Below are 17,979 nucleotides of genomic sequence, written 5' to 3'. Positions count from 1 at the left end.
TACATACAGTAGTTCTGTTTTTGGAGCATCCCACTCAATTCCCTTAACCCTATCCAAATGTAGCACTACCCCTTTAGGAGTCGCTGAAGTAAGGGTTGCCCACTGCTGCACAGCCAGTCACATAGCATTTTCCTTCATTCACTCCAACTCAGAAAACAGTCCTTGACTTGTTTTTGTTGTTTTTTTTAGGAGGTGATAACTTGATTGGGGAATTATGGGATGTCCAAACTGAAAATGTTCAAACGCAGAACCAGGACTAACTTCCTCCCTTTCTACAAAAGTCCACTTCTTCCTTCCTCCTGCACAAACTTGGTTCCTTTGTACAGCATCTGCTGCTCACTCCGGTTGGAACTAGCAGTTTTTTGCTAGTTCAGCAAAAGCCCATTACAGGCCGGAACTCTCAGTCCCTTGGCAAAAGTAGCACAAGTAGAGTAAACAGCATGACATCTCTTTTTCTGCTTCCCTGTGGCCACTGATAACAGATTCACTTGCTGGCAGAAATGCTAACCCACCTGGCTGCCACCAGTCACGCCTGGCTAATCTTCCTTCCAGTCCTTCTAACTGGTATACACATGAAGACCTCCCAGGCAGGGCCATCTGTAATACTGATTGGACCCTGGGCAAAAATTTCTTGGGGCCCCCCATTCAGTTTTGCTCTCCACCAGGTCTGAGACAATAAATAGCAGCTGGACTCAAAATCAGTTTACTGAATCAGATCAGGCAGCTATTGCGATTGGTTGCCAGAGGTTACAGTGTATCATTACCCCTCACTGACTGGTTGCTAGAGGTTACAGCACGCATTAAGGCTCACTGACTAGTTACTAGAGGTTACAGCACATGAGTTCTGCTTGTAGATTTGTTGCTAGAGATTACTGTGGGTATGACCTCAGGGCGCATGATATACATATCAATGCCAACGGCCGCCGCTATTTACATATGAATGCCGGTGATTTACATGTAAACACTGTGTCTACAGGTGAGTTATCTGTACACAACAATAGGGCAGAGCTGGGCAGAATTAGTAGCAGCACTTCACACTGAGACATTGGGACACAGCACAGGACTAAAACCTCAAGGGACGAGGGAATTTAAACCAGGATAGTTGGCAAGTATGAAGCAGCTGCTTTGGGCCCCACAACAATGACAGGGCCCAGGGCAGCTGCCCCTTTTGCCCTGCCTTAAAAACAGCCCTGCTCCCAGGGAAAAGTTAGATTAAAATATGGCACTATGCTGTCTTCAAGAGAAGCCTGCTGCAGATGGCAGTCTCTCCCCTTGTCTGTCCCTGCACCATGCTGATCTACTCACAGTCTTTGCTCCTTTCCTCTGTCTCTCCGGTATGAATCTTCCCACTGCCTGCTGTGTTAGGATCCTTCCAGGCCAACTTTCTTGAGCTCCCAGCCCAAGGTAACCCCCCAGTAAAGGGTCCCTCAAGGGCCACCGACAGCCTCCCTTAGCACTGCTTCTCCATCTTCCACCCAACTCCCCTGCAGGAATGGCCCATATCTATTTATGGGGTTGTTTCAGTCCCCTGCCAGCCCACTTCTGAAAATTGTCTGAGGCCCCATAAATATTCATGACAGCTTCTCCTAACCCCCACCCTTTCATACCTATACTTTAACCCTTTCCCATCTCCACCTCCCGGTATCTTGAAGTTCTAAAAGGTCCGGGAGGCAGAGGCGGGCATTCGGGTCATGTGACTGCTGTGATCACATGATTGGAAAAATCCCAATGGCGAACATGCTTCGCTCAGGGTGCATTCTCTAAGCATAGTTTTGTGTTTACATAGGGCCGCATATATGTTTACAGCTGGCGGGAAGAGATTAATAAGAACAGACTCAGGTCAGCTAAGTCAAGAAAGTTGTCATTGGAAAAAACTGCAATTGTTCCCCTTGTGAGTAAAGCACTTGGAGGGCTGTACAATGGGTCTACGTTCCCCCCAGAATATTTTCTATGGCTGCTGCTGAAAAAAACAAAACAAAAAAATAATTTCTGTCCCAATAGATAGTTGAAGATCGCATGCTTCAAGTGCTTCAGAATTTGAAGGCCAAAGAGAAGAGTTTGGGGATGAGGAAGACCGCTTTCCTCTCTGCACTGAAAACATTTTTTAGTTTCCCTTTGATTTGTTGGCTAATCCAGTACTTCACCAACCAGCGTAGTGCCAGTGTGGGCCTAATTTTTTAAAGGGTTGGAAGATTAAGCTGTTTCATCTAAGCTAATCTTCTCTAGAAACAAACTGTACAAGGGAGATTAATAATGGCTTGCTTTGGGTACAACCAAACTTTCAGATGTGTTGAATCATGTCAGAGGTCTTGAGTCTGTGAACAAAATGATCAGTTTAAGAACAAAGCTGAGCTTAATCTACAGCAAGGGTGTTTAAACCTTCTAAACAAATGGCTAGTTTAATGTCCTTTAGACTTCCGGGGGCTCAGACTGTGGCAAGGGAGAGTATAAAATACCCCAGTGTCAACAGGAGTAAACAATACCTCATGCTTGGTGGCCAGTGGGAGTATAAACCTTTGTAGTGCCAGTGGCCAGTAGGAGAAGAAATAGGGTTCTATAATTGTTATTAGGGGTAGGAATAGTGCCCCAGCATTGGTTTCATTGGAGAGAATAGTCAGTGAGAGGGGTCAATAAGAGGAACACTGCCACAGTGTTGATGTCAGTGGGAGAGATAGTGTTCCATTGTTTATATCAATGGGAGTAATTATGCACCAGTTGATGTGCCTGTTACACTATGCCTCATTTGCCATTGCTGTAGGCTTGATGTTTGAACGTAAATCATGCTTGAAATATTTAAATGAAGTCTTTTTCTTAAACTCAGACTCCTGGCAGATTTACAAAACACAAGTTACTGTAATGCATCTAGGTGCTTGTTATTGCATCTTTATTTTTTTTCTTTATAGCAGCAATGTAAGTATCCGAATTTGGCGTTAAACATCAATGGAAAGGGGTAATGATACACATGTGTTTTATTTTTGTTTTTTGCTTTAAGCTTGTGATACATTTCTTTGAAAACAGCTTGTACTATTCAAGTATGCTCCACTCCCTTTAGTAAGTTAATTGTAGCCAATTTGAAAGCATCTAAAATGCATGACAGATGCATCCCATATGCTCCAGGTGGATTTGCAAAGCTTCCACCGTTCCTTTTGAAAAGGAATTGACAATGACCTTGATAACAAAACAAAACTCTAATTAAGAAAAGATAAAGCCTACAAGAGCATCACCTTTTCAAACATCTCATTCTCATAAATGATCATAAAATGCATGCCTTCTTATATCCATACAGTATATGTGGGTTTATGATTTGACAGAATGCTGACTTTACCCCTGCATCAGCTTATTAAACCAGAGTTCCACCCAAAAGCAGAAGCTCCGCTTATCTGCCCCCCCCCCCTTCCGGTGCCACATTTGGTACCTTTCAGGGGGGAACGGATACCTATCAAGAACAGGTACCCGCTCCCACTTCTGTGTAAGGGTGCTGCGGCGACCTACGTCGCACACAGGTCCCAGAAGACAGCAGAACCATTCAGAAAGTGCAGCGTGACTTGCGCATGTGCTGTAGGGATGCTTCACAGCCTGTTTCCCTTAGTAAGGATGTTGGCATCTGCACCCAAAGCCGATGGATGCGAAAGCTTCAGGTTCCAACATTGTGAGCTCCCTTGACAGGCAAGTGTCCTTATATTAAAAGTCAGCAGCTACAGTATTAGTAGCTGCTGGCTTTTAATTATTTTTTTTTTAATACAGGCTGGACCTCCTCTTTAAAGGGGTTGTAAAGGTTTGTTTTTTATTTTCTAAATAGGTTCCTATAAGCTAGTGCATTGTTGGTTCACTTACCTTTTCCTTCGATTCCCCTTATAAATGTTTTTTTTTCTTTGTTTTCTTTGTCTGAATTTCTCACTTCCTGTCCCTCCTCAGTAAGCTGTTCAGTAAGCTGTTCTGGCTGACTAACCACCAGCTCGGATGATGGTGAGAAGTTTACTGAGGAGAAACAGGAAGTGAGATATTCAGACAAAGAAAAAAAACATTTAGAAGGGAAATCGAAGGAAAAGGTAAGTGAACCAACAATGCACTAGCTTAGAGGAACCTATGTAGAAAATAAAAAACGAACCTTTACAACCCCTTTAACTTTGGTCAGTATTTAAATGTTGTAGAAGCCCCGAAAAATATAATTTGCAAGGGAAACCAAGGTAATGTACTATATGGCAATGTTTAATAACCAGGGAGCACCAAAGGTAGTAAACCCAATCACTTTGCACCTCTGGTTCATGGGAAGGTAAAATGTGGAGCTGAACACAAGTCTTCAAACTGAGAAAAATCATTGCTTGTGTTTGATGTTTGGGTTCGGCAGTCTGCCACAAAACAGAGGGCTCCTTGGAAAATGAGAGTCACCCAGATTGTGTAACCAATAATGACGTGTACACACGACCGGACTTTTCGACAACAAAGTTCGGACGGAACGAATCTGTCGGACAATTCGATCATGTGTGGGCTTCATCGGACCTTTTCTGTAGAAAAATCTGACGGACTTTAGAAATAGAACATGTTTCAAATCTTTCCGCTGGAACCAGTTCCTGTCAAGAAAACTGCTACTTTGTATGCAGGTCCGATGGGCCAACAACGATGCAAGGGCAGCTATTGGCTACTGGGTATTGAACTTCTTTTTTCTAGTCCCGTCGTACATCATTGCGTTAAACGATCGGACTTTGGTGTGATTGTGTGTAGTCAAGTCTGATTCAGCAGGACTCCATCAAAAAGTCAGTAGAAAAGTCCATTAGATTTCATTCCGACGGAAAGTCTGGTTGTGTGTATACGCATTAGAGTGCCAAACAACTGTCTTGAGAGTTTAAAGTTCTAATAATTCAGTCAGTTACAGCAGGAAAGCAAAAGACAGTATTTTGCTTTCTTGCTGTTAATGGTTGAATTATTAAAGGACTTTGGACTCTCAAGACATTTGTTTGGTGCTTTTATTGGTTCAATTACTGGTTCATGACAGCAAGTATATGTTTCTGTAAGTATTTTGTGTTCACATTTTATTTTCCATCCACAAAAGAGTTTTTGTTAGAAAACCATATTATAACTGATAGCATGGATTCACAAAAAAACAAAGTTGTCAAACAAATCTTCCTTCTTTTTATGAGGAAGTAAGCAAAAACTTAAACTAAGGAGTGTCTGTAGATTTAGTATACTTGGAATTTTCTAAAGTGTTTTAGCCTAGTTCCCACAAGACAGCTAATGTGCGAGTTAAGTTCTGTATGCCTAGAATATTCAGCTTGTAAATGGATGGAAAAGACTGTAGAGAGTAGGCATTAATGATTCCTTCACTGAATGGTCTAAGGCTGTTAGTGGTTATCAACAAAGTTCAATGTTGGGACTAGAGATGGGCCGAACACCCCCCTGTATGGTCCGCACCAGAACTCCCAAACAGGGAAAAAGTTCAGCCCCGAGCCACAAACTCTATGTGACCCAAACATGAAAAATCAAAAGTCCCCATTTTGAAAGCTTATATGCAAGTTATAGTCATAAAAAAACTGCCCTGGGGACATGTATCAATGCAAAAATAAAAAATAAAATTAAAGGAGCAATGATTTTAAATGATACTTAAAGTGAAACTATAAAAATGAAAAATTCCTTTAAAGCGTTCCACCCAAAAATAAAACTTCTGCTTTAAGTGATGGTGACCCGTGGCATGCCACATTTGGCATGTAATTTTTTTTGGTGGGGGGGGGGGCATGGGGACAAGGCGCTTTGGAGCGGAGAGCAGAGCCTTTCCTGGCCTGCCAGGCTGCATTCTCAGATAAGGGTCTGGTATGGATTTTTGGGGAATACCATTTTTTTTAATTTGGCACTAAAATCAAGTAAAGAGTTTGGTATGGACTGGGAGGCGAGAGACCCTACGTCGTTTTTTTTTTGCTGCCAATTTAAAAAAAAAATTGAACTTGTTAGCGGGGGAAGCCCACTGATAGCTGACGACTCATTCATTGTTAATGAGACAGCGGACGGTTTTCCCAGCTTTGTTTTTTAACAACATATTGACTGCAATTGGCGAACACCCAGGTGGGCGATGTTGGGGCCGAAATTTCGCTTGGTCCAAACTGTTTGCCCAACAACAGTTGGGACCCTTACTTTTTGGCCTAGTTATAAATGGTATAGAGTTTGGGTTTAAAAAATACCATTTCTGTTTCTGCAAATTATATCAAGTGATGTAGTGGAATAATGTCCCTATAAGACTTTTATAACTTACAACAGGCCAGAATGCACCATTTGATTTGGGCGACTGTGACAACAAGGTTTAATGTTGATACATGTAAAGTTAGGCCATAAACACAAAACATGCATGTGTCATACATTCTAGATGAAGCACAACTGAGGGAGTCAATGGTCAGCAAGGGTCTGGGTGTTCTGGTAGATCACAGATTTATTAACAGCATGCAATGCCAAGCTGCAGTTTTAAAGCAAGCTAAATACTTTCTTATTTTAAAAGTGGTATACACTCCAGAGAGAGACACATCACCTTACCTATGTACAAAGCATTTGCAGGGCCTTATCTGGAACATACAGTCCATAAAAAGGATATTGGAAAAAAGGAGAGAGTGCAGAGAAGGGCAAACTGATAAGTGGCATGGAGGACCAGAGCTATGAGGAAAGAATAACTCAACTGAATTTATTCTCCCAAAAGAAGGCCAATATGGCCAATATTCCCCCCTTCACCCTGATTGTTGATACAGGGAATATCCGATTGCATAAGAAAATTAGGAAAGCTTTTTTGCCACTGTAAATTTGACCATGCTTTACAGGGGTTTGGGCCTTCCTTTTAATGCCCCATCGCATGTGTTCTGGTGCAGTACCCTTCTTAAAAAGTTTCATGCACTTCTTTTGTGCATTTTTCATGCATAGGGCAGCCCAATTGAGTGAATGGGTTGCCTTAAACACATGTATGAAATCACACTAAAATGCACCTGCATGGGTGTGAATGGAGCCTAAAAGTGTGATCTCTATAACTGATCCAGCTGTGGTGAAATAACTTAACTTACATTCCCAGTAGCTTGGCAGACAGTGGTGTGGATCCAAATGACAGTCTAGCTCCAGCAGAAAACAGTACATGTGGTGAATGGAGACCAAAGCATGAAGAAAAGGAAGGATGGAACTAGCTACATAGACCATTTATTTGGTACGAAATGAGGAAAGGAAAAAATTATTTAAAAGGCAAACAAACAACAATGCATGTGTAACATGATACTCCCCATCAACATATATGTTTTCAAATATTAAACTATTGAGAATTATGTCAGACTCTATTCCAGGAACACCTGAAATGGAAGAAAGGGAAGAACAAGAGAATAATAATGCAAACGTTAACATACTTTAAAAACGTAAAAGTCACTAGTGGTAATTTGTACGATGTCACAGAAGACAATCCATGAATCTGTCTTCAGAGGGAAAGGCAGCAACATGCACCAGCCCTTATTACCTCCCTTTGATAAAGTCATTGGTTTAGAAGATGAATCCTCTTCTTATGCTAAAGAAGTACTCGTTCAAATGTAGAATCATTGTGAATTTTGACGGTATCCTCATTCATGAAGTCAGGAGGGGATAACCATGAAATGTCAAGAAATGCAGCAGCTGGTACTGCACAGATTGTGCGATAATTTGGGTTGAGGTCAATAGGCACATAGTGCCATGGATCGAGGTTAGAGAACCTTCTGATGCATTCTACTCTGTTACTGACATACACATAGAACTGTTTTTTGGATGTGTATTTATCCCACTAGTATCTTGTTGTATGTGTAAAACTGAAAAGAGTCAATTTTAAAGTCTCTTTCACATTTTATAAGCTCATCAATTTCAACTGGCGATACAAAAGAGTTGAAGTCTTGGAATGGCAGGTGCTGGTTTGGGGGTTAGCTTCTGCCCAACCTCCAGAGCTCGGTTCCGGGCAATACGATCATACCATTGTATTCTGCCTCCTCTGGGCAGCTCAAAGGTTGTCCTAGACAGTGTCCGTGAGCTCCTTCAGTCTGTTATGTATATGGATTGTATTTATTTTAATGGCACATTGCACTTTAATATGAATATAGAGGTATTGCTTTATAGAAATATGTAAATAACATTGCACATTATATTGGACCTTATGAGCGCCCCCTCACATCCCACCCACTATCATCTAAAGTAGATCCACCTACCTTAGCTAGGGGAGCAGCTGTAAATTTATTTAAACTTATTTTATTATTTTGAAGCAAGGTACCAACTTTTCAAAATCCAAACGGCTTGTCAATGGTGCAAACGATTATCCATAGCAACAGCTTGCATAGGGTTTGCCCCGTTTGGTTGCATGTGTAGCAGAGGTTCTCCTTCCCTTGTGAAGATGGTAGCTGAGTGGGACAGGGGATCATTGGCTGGAGTGGAGGGGCAGTGCTCTGCGGAATGTTGGGGACAGGCAGAGCTGGGGTCTTAGCCTGTGGTTGTACAGTCTGCCTTGAATCCACGTATTGGTCAGCTAGGCTGGCAGCTTCATCTACTGTGACTGGCTGCTGGTCCTTTACCCAGTCTCTAACTTCAAGTGGGGTATGATCATAGAATTGTTCCAGGAGGATTTGCTGGAGCACATCTGCCATGGTAACAGCTTGGTGCCCGGTCATCCAACTCTCTGTTGCACGGTCATTTGATGAGCCCATTCTGTGTATGTCTCTCTCTCCTTTCGGCGGAGGTTGCGAAACCTCAAACGGTGTGCCTCTGGAGTAATGCCGAAGCAAGCTAATAGTCTTTCTTTTACCTGGTCATAGTCCTGGCTGATCTCATCTGGGACATTATTGTACGACTCTGCAGCCCTTCCTATGAGCCGGCTGAACAGGAGCGTGACCCAATCTGCTTTATCAACGCCTTGGAACCCGCATTGCCTCTCAAACCTTTGCAGGTAAACATCCATCTTATTTTCCCCATCTTGAAACATGCACAAGGTGGCATAGGGTAGCTTTTTGCGGGCCACTGGAGCTTTCTGGTTTGACATAACTGGCGCTCCTTGGTCTTGCTGGAGTTCAGCCATTCACAGCTGGGACACCTCTCATAACACTTGACTGATAACCTCCTGCGTTGGGTTAGTACCATACAAGGCCAAACACCACTGGACATCACACTGGAATTCTGCCGCCTCTGAGGTATCTGTTGGTGGGTTGCTGGCCTGATCATTCTCCCTTAGTTTGGTGATGAGAGTCACTTTGGATTTGTTGCTGGAGACTTTTTCACGGCTTCCAGGAGATATTTTAAGGTGCTAAGCTTGAGTCTGGCATAGTAATGTTCCATCTGCTGTTAGGTGCAGAGGGTCCCGGTGATGGTTTGGGTGTGCCTGGGCAAGAGGAAGCCTCTCACAGCTTGCCACCAATTGTGGCATATCCCATCCCCCACTCCGCTGGATCCTTCTGTCAGTAATATCGCTTCCTCCAGTCTGACCACCAGAGAGATCAGATATTATAGCTGCATTGTATGCAAGGTTAGGAGACAATAGCTTGTATGAATCTTGAATGATTTATTGGACCAGGATACAGGCTTTTTATACACTTTTTAACAAAAGGGGTTAGACAACGAGGTAGGGCTGACTCATGGCTAATTTCCCCCTAGCAACTACTTAGCTGGCAATGATATAATAAACATGTTAATTAAATGTTAATTGTTGGTGAGCTATATGTACCCTTGGGATGTCTCTGCCAACAATCAGGAATATATCCGCATTTCTGTCACAATGAGAGTGGGCAATTGTATTACTACACTTCCATTCAGGGGATCTATTACAAGACCAGTGGCTCCCTGACGAAAACTTCTTTGATGCCAGCACAGGTATCCAGGATGTATGGTAAGACATCTACTGTTATGTTTAAAAGGTCAAAAAGCTATTTACTTTGCACTCTTTCCGCCATGCTTTGCCTTGAAATAGATCAAGCACTTGCGCATGATTTTCAATGTCACATTCTATGCACTTAATAGTAGCCTTACAGTTTTCTAGCATGCTGTTCTGTGAATTCACAGCATTTGAAACAAATCCCAAATTTCTTAAAAATGTGCATTCCTGCAAGGGTTTCTTTCTGCAGCCGATACACTTCCTAAGTGGTTGTGTTTTATTATGTATGGGACATCAGGGGTTTGGGTTTTATATTTTCGTGTTCTGATAGGTCTTTTCAGGGACTGGAGTAGAAAATCAGAATATCAGTTTTTTGCACAGACACTGGACCTCTGTGGTCCCTATGTGGAATGTGTGGGCTTACAGGCCTTGGAGAAGGTAGGCAGAGAGGGTAGGACTCCCCGAAGGAGAAACTTGGATCAGTCATAGTATCTGCACTTATCCTAATGAACTCATATGTCTTTTCAGGGACTGGAGTAGAAAATCAGAATATCAGTCTTTTAGACAGACACTGGACCTCTGTGGTCCCTATGTGGAATGTGTGGACTTGTAAGTCTTGGAGAAGGTAGGCAGAGAGAGTAGGACTCCCCGAAGGAGAAACTTGGATCATTCATAGTATCTGCACTTATCCTAATGGACTCACAGAAGTAGAAAAAGGGAAGAAAAGAAACGTTAGTTTTTTCCTTTTACCTTGTCCAACAGGTGCCCATTTTTCCTGTATGCCATAAGGTAACTTGAATACTACTGGGTTAACTCCTAAAATGATATTTATGTAACTGAGGATGGGTAATTTGGTATGAGCTTTGGAAAGTTGAATCTCCAAGAGAAGATCGCCAAGCTCTAGAATGTATCTGCCAGATATTTTTGGGAAGGTTTGCAATCTTTTAATTAAAGAATTCTCAATGGCTTCTGGGCTACAGAAGCTAAGCTCAGTCTGTTCCAAGCAGCCTTAAGATGAGTGGCAGGGTTGTGTAGGGTAGGGACTGAGTCTTTTGATACATTCAGCAGATTGAGGACCCATCCATCTGATAAGCAGATCTAGCTCTTCTGATACCTAGAAGCTTGCTGTAAAACCTTAAGCTTGCTATGGCTGTGGCTCAATCACATTGTTTCTCAAAAGCTTCAGTCTTTGCTCTCTTGTGTGTAGCTTCTGCTTCCACCTCTGCTTCTATCAGTGCTTTCTTGCCTGAAGTTTCTGTGGCTCCTGTTTCCATCTCTGCTTTCTTGCATGCAGCTTCTGCTTAATCAATGCTTTCTTGTGTGCAGTTTCTGCAGCATCTGCTTCCATCTCTGCTTTCATGCGTGCTGCTTCTGCCTCTGCTTTCTTGTGTGCGTTCTGCTTCCATCTTCGTTTTCTTTTGAGCAAAGGCTACCTGAATTTTAGAAGTTTCAGTACCAGAACTAGCTTTGATACATTTTTGGCTGAGATTCCAAAGTATTGATTGTAGAGATTGGAGAAGTGTATCTTAGATGCAGAGAGATGAGATTACAGTACATATGGTGAATGGAGTATAAAGTATGAAGAAGAAGAACTAACTACATAGAGCATCTTCTTGGTACAGAGTGAGGAAAGGACAAAATTATTTAACCACTTAACAACCGGCCCATAGCCGAATGATGGCTACAGGGCGGCTGTTTAACTCTGAGAGGCCGTCATTTGACGTCCTCCCAGAATTCCGCTCTTGTGCCCCCCTGGGGCGCGCACTCGAGAGCATCTGTGACCACTGGATTGCGGATCACGGCTCATCATGGCCGTTTACCACGTGATCGCTCCATCAAATGACGGCACGATCACTTGTAAAAAAAACGGCGTCATGTTATGGGTACAGCGGAGGGGGAAGGGATCGGTGTTAGCAGCGCTGTGGGCTGCATCTGCAGTGACCACATCGCTGCTCACTGACAATTAACCCCTCAATTCCCTGCCAATACTCTGCAATACCCTGCAATACTCTGCAATGCCCTGCCAATACTCTGCAATACCCAATACCCTGCCAATACTCTGCAATACCCTGCAATACTCTGCAATACCCTGCCAATACTCTGCAATACCCAATACCCTGCCGATACTCTGCAATACCCTGCAATACTCTGCAATACCCAATACCCTGCCAATACTCTGCAATACCCTGCAATACTCTGCAATACCCTGCCAATAATCTGCAATACCCTGCCAATACTCTGCAATACTCTGCAATAGACTGCAATACCCTGCAATACTCTGCAATACCCTGCCAATACTCTGCAATAGCCTGCAATACCCTGCCAATACTCTGCAATACTCTGCCAATACTCTGCCATTTTTAACTTTTTTTTATTTCAGGCTTCCCAGCCTAGAGGTGAGATGCGGGGTCTTATTGACCCCATATCTCACTGTAAAGAGGACCTGTCATGCCATATTCCTATTACAAGGGATGTTTACATTCCTTATAATAGGAATAAAAGTGATCAAAAAATGTATTTTTCGGGAAAAAAATGTATTTTTCGGGAAAAAAATGTATTTTTCGGGAAAAAAAAGGCAAACTAAAATAAATAAAGTAAAATGAACAATAAATTTTTTTTTTTTTAAAGCGCCAGTGTCCCCATGTGCTCGCTTGCAGAAGCGAACACATACGTAAGTCCCGCCCACATATGAAAACGGTGTTCAAACCACACATGTGAGGTATCGCTGCGAATGTTAGAGCGAGAGCAATCATTTTGGCCCTAGACCTCCTCTGTAACTCAAAACATGTAACCACTAAAAAAATTTAAAGCGGCGCCTATGGGGATTTTTAAGTAGCGACGTTTGGCGCCATTCCACGAGCATGTGCAATTTTAAAGAGTGACACGTTAGGTATCTATTTACTCAGCATAACTTCATCTTTCACATTATGCAAAAACATTGGGCTAACTTTACTGTTTTGTTTTTTTTAAAGCACAAAACTGTTTTTTTTCCAAAAAAACGCGTTCGAAAAATTGCTGCGCAAATACCGTGCGTGATAAAAAGTTGCAACGACCACCATTGTATTCTCTAGGGTCTTTGCTAAAAAAAACATATATATAATGTTTTGGGGTTCTATGTAATTTTCTAGCAAATAAATTATGATTTTTACATGTAGGAGAGAAATGTCAGAATTGGCCTGGGTGCTCCAGAACGCCTAATGGTGCTCCCTGCATGTTGGGCCTCTGTATGTGGCCAGGCTGTGTAAAAGTCTCACACATGTGGTATCGCCATACTCGGGAGTAATAGCAGAATGTGTTTTGGGGTGTAATTTGGGGTATGCATATGCTGTGTGTGAGAAATAACCTGATAATATGACAATTTTGTGAAAAAAAAAAAAGAAAAAACTTGATTTTGCAAAGAATTGTAGGAAATATGACAACTTCAAAAAACTCATCATGCCTCTTAATAAATACCTTGGAATGTCTTCTTTCCAAAAAGGGGTAATTTGGGGGGTATTTGTACTTTTCTGGCATGTTAGGGTCTCAAGAAATGAGATAGACCGTCAGTACTTCAGGTGTGATGAATTTTCAGATATTGGCACCATAGTTGTGGACTCTATAACTTTCACAAAGACCAAATAATATACACCGATTTGTACTTATTTTTACCAAAGATATGTAGTAGTATAAATTTTGGCCAAAATGTATGAAGAAAAATTACTAATCTGCTAAATTTTATAACAGAAATGAAGAAAAATTCATTTTTTTACTGAATTTTCGGGCTTTTTCTTTTATAGCACAAAAAATAAAAAACCCAGTGGCGATTAAATACCACCAAAAGAAAGCTCTATTTGTGTGAAAAAAAGGACAAAAATGTCATACAGTACAGTGTTGCATGACTGAGTAATTGTCATTCAAAATGTGAGAGCACCGAAAGCTTAAAATTGGTCTGGTTATTAAGGGTGTTTAAGTGCCCAGTGGTCAAGTGGTTAAAGGCAAACAAACAACAATACATGTGTAACCTGATACATATTCAGTAAGAAATAGGCAAACTTGCTTTATACTGCAACAAGGGCTAACATGCCCTGTGCAGGCAGCATATTTGAAAGTTAGATTCCTACTCTCACACACAATCCAAAAGCCTGTGACTTTAGCATTAATACACACCCCACTGCATGCTGCAGAATGCAAGGGACAGTCAAAGACAAGGTACCGTATATACTCGAGTATAGGCCGACCCGAGTATAAGCCGAGGCCCCCAATTTACCCCCAAAAAACTGGAAAACTTATTGACTCGTGTATAAGCCGAGGGTGAGACATGGCTGTCCATCCCTGTGTGTCCGTCCATCCCTGTGTGTGTGTCCGTCCATCCATCCCTGTGTGTGTGTCCATCCATCCATCCATCCCTGTGTGTGTATCCATCCATCCATCCATCCCTGTGTGTGTGTGTGTGTGTGTGTGTATCCATCCATCCATCCATCCATCCCTGTGTGTGTGTGTGTGTGTGTATCCATCCATCCATCCATCCATCCCTGTGTGTGTGTGTGTGTGTGTGTGTGTGTGTGTATCCATCCATCCATCCATCCATCCATCCGTGTGTGTGTGTGTGTGTGTGTGTGTGTGTGTGTGTGTGTGTGTGTGTGTGTGTGTGTGTGTCCGTGCAGCCTTGTGTGTGTGTCCAGCCTACCTGTGTCCCAAGCCTCCGTCCCGAGCCGCCGTCGTCCCGAGCCTCCTCCGTCCCGTGCCGTGCCTCCTCCGTCCCGTGCCGTGCCTCCCCCGTGCCGTGCCTCCTCCGTCCCGTGTCTCCTCCGTCCCGTGCCGTGCCGTGCCTCCTCCGTCCCGTGCCGATGGATCGCCGCTCTTCTCGGCGGCCATTCTACAATTCAAAATTCCGCCTCCGCCTGTGATAGGCGGAACACTCAATTTCCCAGCAGCCTGTGTTCCGCCTATCACAGACATCCTCTCATACTCGTCCGTAGTATGAGAATGAGCGGATGTCCGTGATAGGCGGAACACTGACTGCTGGGAAATTCAGTGTTCCGCCTATCACAGGCGGAGGCGGAGAAGGAGGCGCGGCTTTTGAAAATTAATGTCCGCCGTCTGTCTGCTCGATACGCTGATCGAGCAGTCAGACAGCGGCGACTCGAGTATAAGCCGAGGGGGCACTTTCAGCCTCAAAAAAGAGGCTGAAAATCTCGGCTTATACTCGAGTATATACGGTAAGTAAAATTTCAGAAGTAGATGTGGCTACACATTTCAGGGGATGTCCCCTTCATCAAGGCTCATTCTACTGGGTTTTATGAGTTTGGAGCTGCTTTAGAGCAGTGATCTAAGCCAGTTGCATCCACCTGCTCTGCTGGACTTCGGTGCAATGGACAAGCATCTGGTTTCCAACATGCACTGTTCCTCTTCATTTTTGTACATGGCCATTTTTAATCACCTTTGTTTGTAATAAAGCACCTTTGATACTACACTTAGCTGCACACTGTTTGTTTTGTTGGTCTCCTTCATTGTGCATTCTTCATTCTCTGGAAGCTCTCTGAATCATGGTCCCTCTGGAACATGTGGTTTACTTCCACGTTTTTTTACTTTTTTTTTTTTAGTGCTTCACAGATGTAAAAAGGTAGATATGCTGACAGTATGTGGCCATTGAAGCATATTTAAAAATAAACTATAACATGAAGGATATATTTACAAGATTGGAGAGCTAGACCATAATATTTTGTTGTATACAGACAGAGAACTTCCCCTACTTTTTGGGGACTTTTAAGGCACTTGAATTACAAAAATTCTATATGAGAAGTAAAGTGCGTAAAAACAGAATTTATTGGTACATCAACATATAATAAGAAGAGACGTGGTTAACTAGGCTCACCAAATGTGAAATATAGGAAAATATGATGAATCTTCCTCCACCTGATATGTTTCGGAGAGTTCACATCTCCTTCATCAGAGGTATGAGGAGTATCATATAGTAAATTAAGTGGTATTGTACGTAAACATGTCATGTTTCAGTTAAAAACAAAGTTTGAAAGAATCTGTACTCTTACCCATCATTTTATAGTGTGCAATATCATTATGTTTCAGAAGCATAAAAGGGGAGAAAAACGGCACCTATATGGAGGGAACAGGTAGCACTGAGGCCTTAATGAGCCAACCCCTGGCCCTAATACAGATCTGGAACATGTAGTCCATTAAGGCCAGGGGTTGGCTCTCTAAGCCCTTAGTGCTACCTGTTACCTCCATATAGTTGGCATGTTCTCCCCTTCTATGCCTCTGAAACATAATGATGTTGCACACTATAATATGATGGGCAAGAGTACAGATTCTTTCAAACTTTATTTTTAACTGAAACATGGCATGTGTACATACAACATCACTTGACTGACTATATAACACTCCTCATACCACTGATGAAGGAGACATGAACTCCCCGAAAGTGTCGGATAGCAAGACATCATAGTATCATATATTTCACAGTTGGTGTAATAGTAGCCTAGTTAGCCATGTCTCTTCTGCTAAGGCTAGAGTAAAACACAGACCTGGCTTTTATAAAAGGTTTATAGACTAGTACTGTAGTTGCCAGTAGCACTGTGCAGTATTAAAGAAAAATGTGTACCACATAAAATGCATTTTCATGTCCTTTTATACAGCGGTACTTATTTAGAATGAGAACACCACAACAGCTTCTTTGAGTGTACAGAAATTCAAACAGCTTGACTGTGATCTGAATGTCACAAATTACATTTGGGCAGCCATGCCACACTGCCCCCTGGGCACCAGTCTATATACAAACTCAACAATTTTACAATAAATAATAACCTACTAAAACCCAACCTTGTTTGCATTGTTTGTTGTAGAAGGCCTAAGAAGTAAAGAATGATAACATGGATATTTCTAGCATGTGAAGCTTACTGGGATTCCTTACATGCTTGCCACTTTTTATCAACTAAATGCAACTAAAAAATATTGTGGTTGATCTCTGTCAAAGGTGTCCACCTCTAGAAAGCAACATATTTGAACCCCCCTTGGTAGCAGGCCATGGGACATAACAATTTATTTCTTAATATTTGTACACCTTTTTATTACTAGTGTACTTTGTATGGTTATCCTAGAATGACATATCTAACATTTATATTTTTCAGGGAAAAAAAAAAAACTGAAATTGGAGCTATGCTTCTGATGCATTCATTTTATAACCTTATCTATCACACCCCACCCCTGTGCAAAAACAAAACGTAGTTTATATTAGTATGGTGCACTTAGAGAGATAGATTGGCACTAACAGTGTTTATAGCTGGGCTGTAATACCAAGTTCTTACTGTCACTGACCCTACAGGCTAACTGAAGAGTAATGGTTTATACTGTAGCCCCCTTCCCTAAGCAGGAGTGATTGTTTTAATGTAGTGTTGCTTGGTTGTAATCAGACTAAGCTGAAATTGATAGTTCTGCATTCACTTGGTCATCCCTAAGCCCAGTGTTATTGTTTGCCTTTGCTTGCTGCTAGGGAGTTTATCTGGCATTAGATTAGCACAAGGATCTAATAATATATGGTTATGAATATTTATGTTCCCCCAGGTCAACCACTAGGAGTTTTTTTGCCAGTGGTGCAGGCTGGGAGAGGACAGAAATAAGTGGATGTAATCTTATGAGGCTCTTTTTTTCAGGGCTTCTTGCCTAGGGAGGGCAACCATGTGCTCAAGAGACTAGGCCGGAGTCTGGAGTCTAGGTTCACACTGTCCTGCTGGATGTGGTCTTTCCAGGGGGAGTAGGACTGTGCCTAAACAAGAAACACCATTAAAGAACTTTGGCTGGGATATGGAAACGTATTATTACCTCACCTACTAGAGTCAGGAGCTAAAAGCAGAACTTCACCCAAAAGGGGAAGTTCCACTTGTTTGCCTCCTCCCCCTCCTCTTTAAAGCTGACCACATAATTTCCATACACTTTACAGTTAGTTAGTTTTGGATGTCCCTCACTAACATGTGAAGCTGCTGGATGTGCTGTATAAACTGTATATAGCTGAGCGGGTAAATGGAATCACCATTTATTTATAAACAATTTTGTCATGATTATCAAAAACATGTATTCTGATTAAGCAAGTGTATTTGTTTCAAATGGTCAGGATGTGTTTGTATAGATGTCTTGATAGTGTCCAAATGCCATTCACA

This window comes from Lithobates pipiens, unplaced genomic scaffold (assembly GCF_037356315.1).
Source record: "Lithobates pipiens isolate NorthernLeopardFrog02 unplaced genomic scaffold, aLitPip1_a1.2 Scaffold_10, whole genome shotgun sequence".
In the NCBI taxonomy this organism is placed as follows: domain Eukaryota; kingdom Metazoa; phylum Chordata; class Amphibia; order Anura; family Ranidae; genus Lithobates; species Lithobates pipiens.
The sequence above is the reverse complement of the archived record's forward strand: the minus strand, read 5'-3'. Positions refer to the sequence as shown.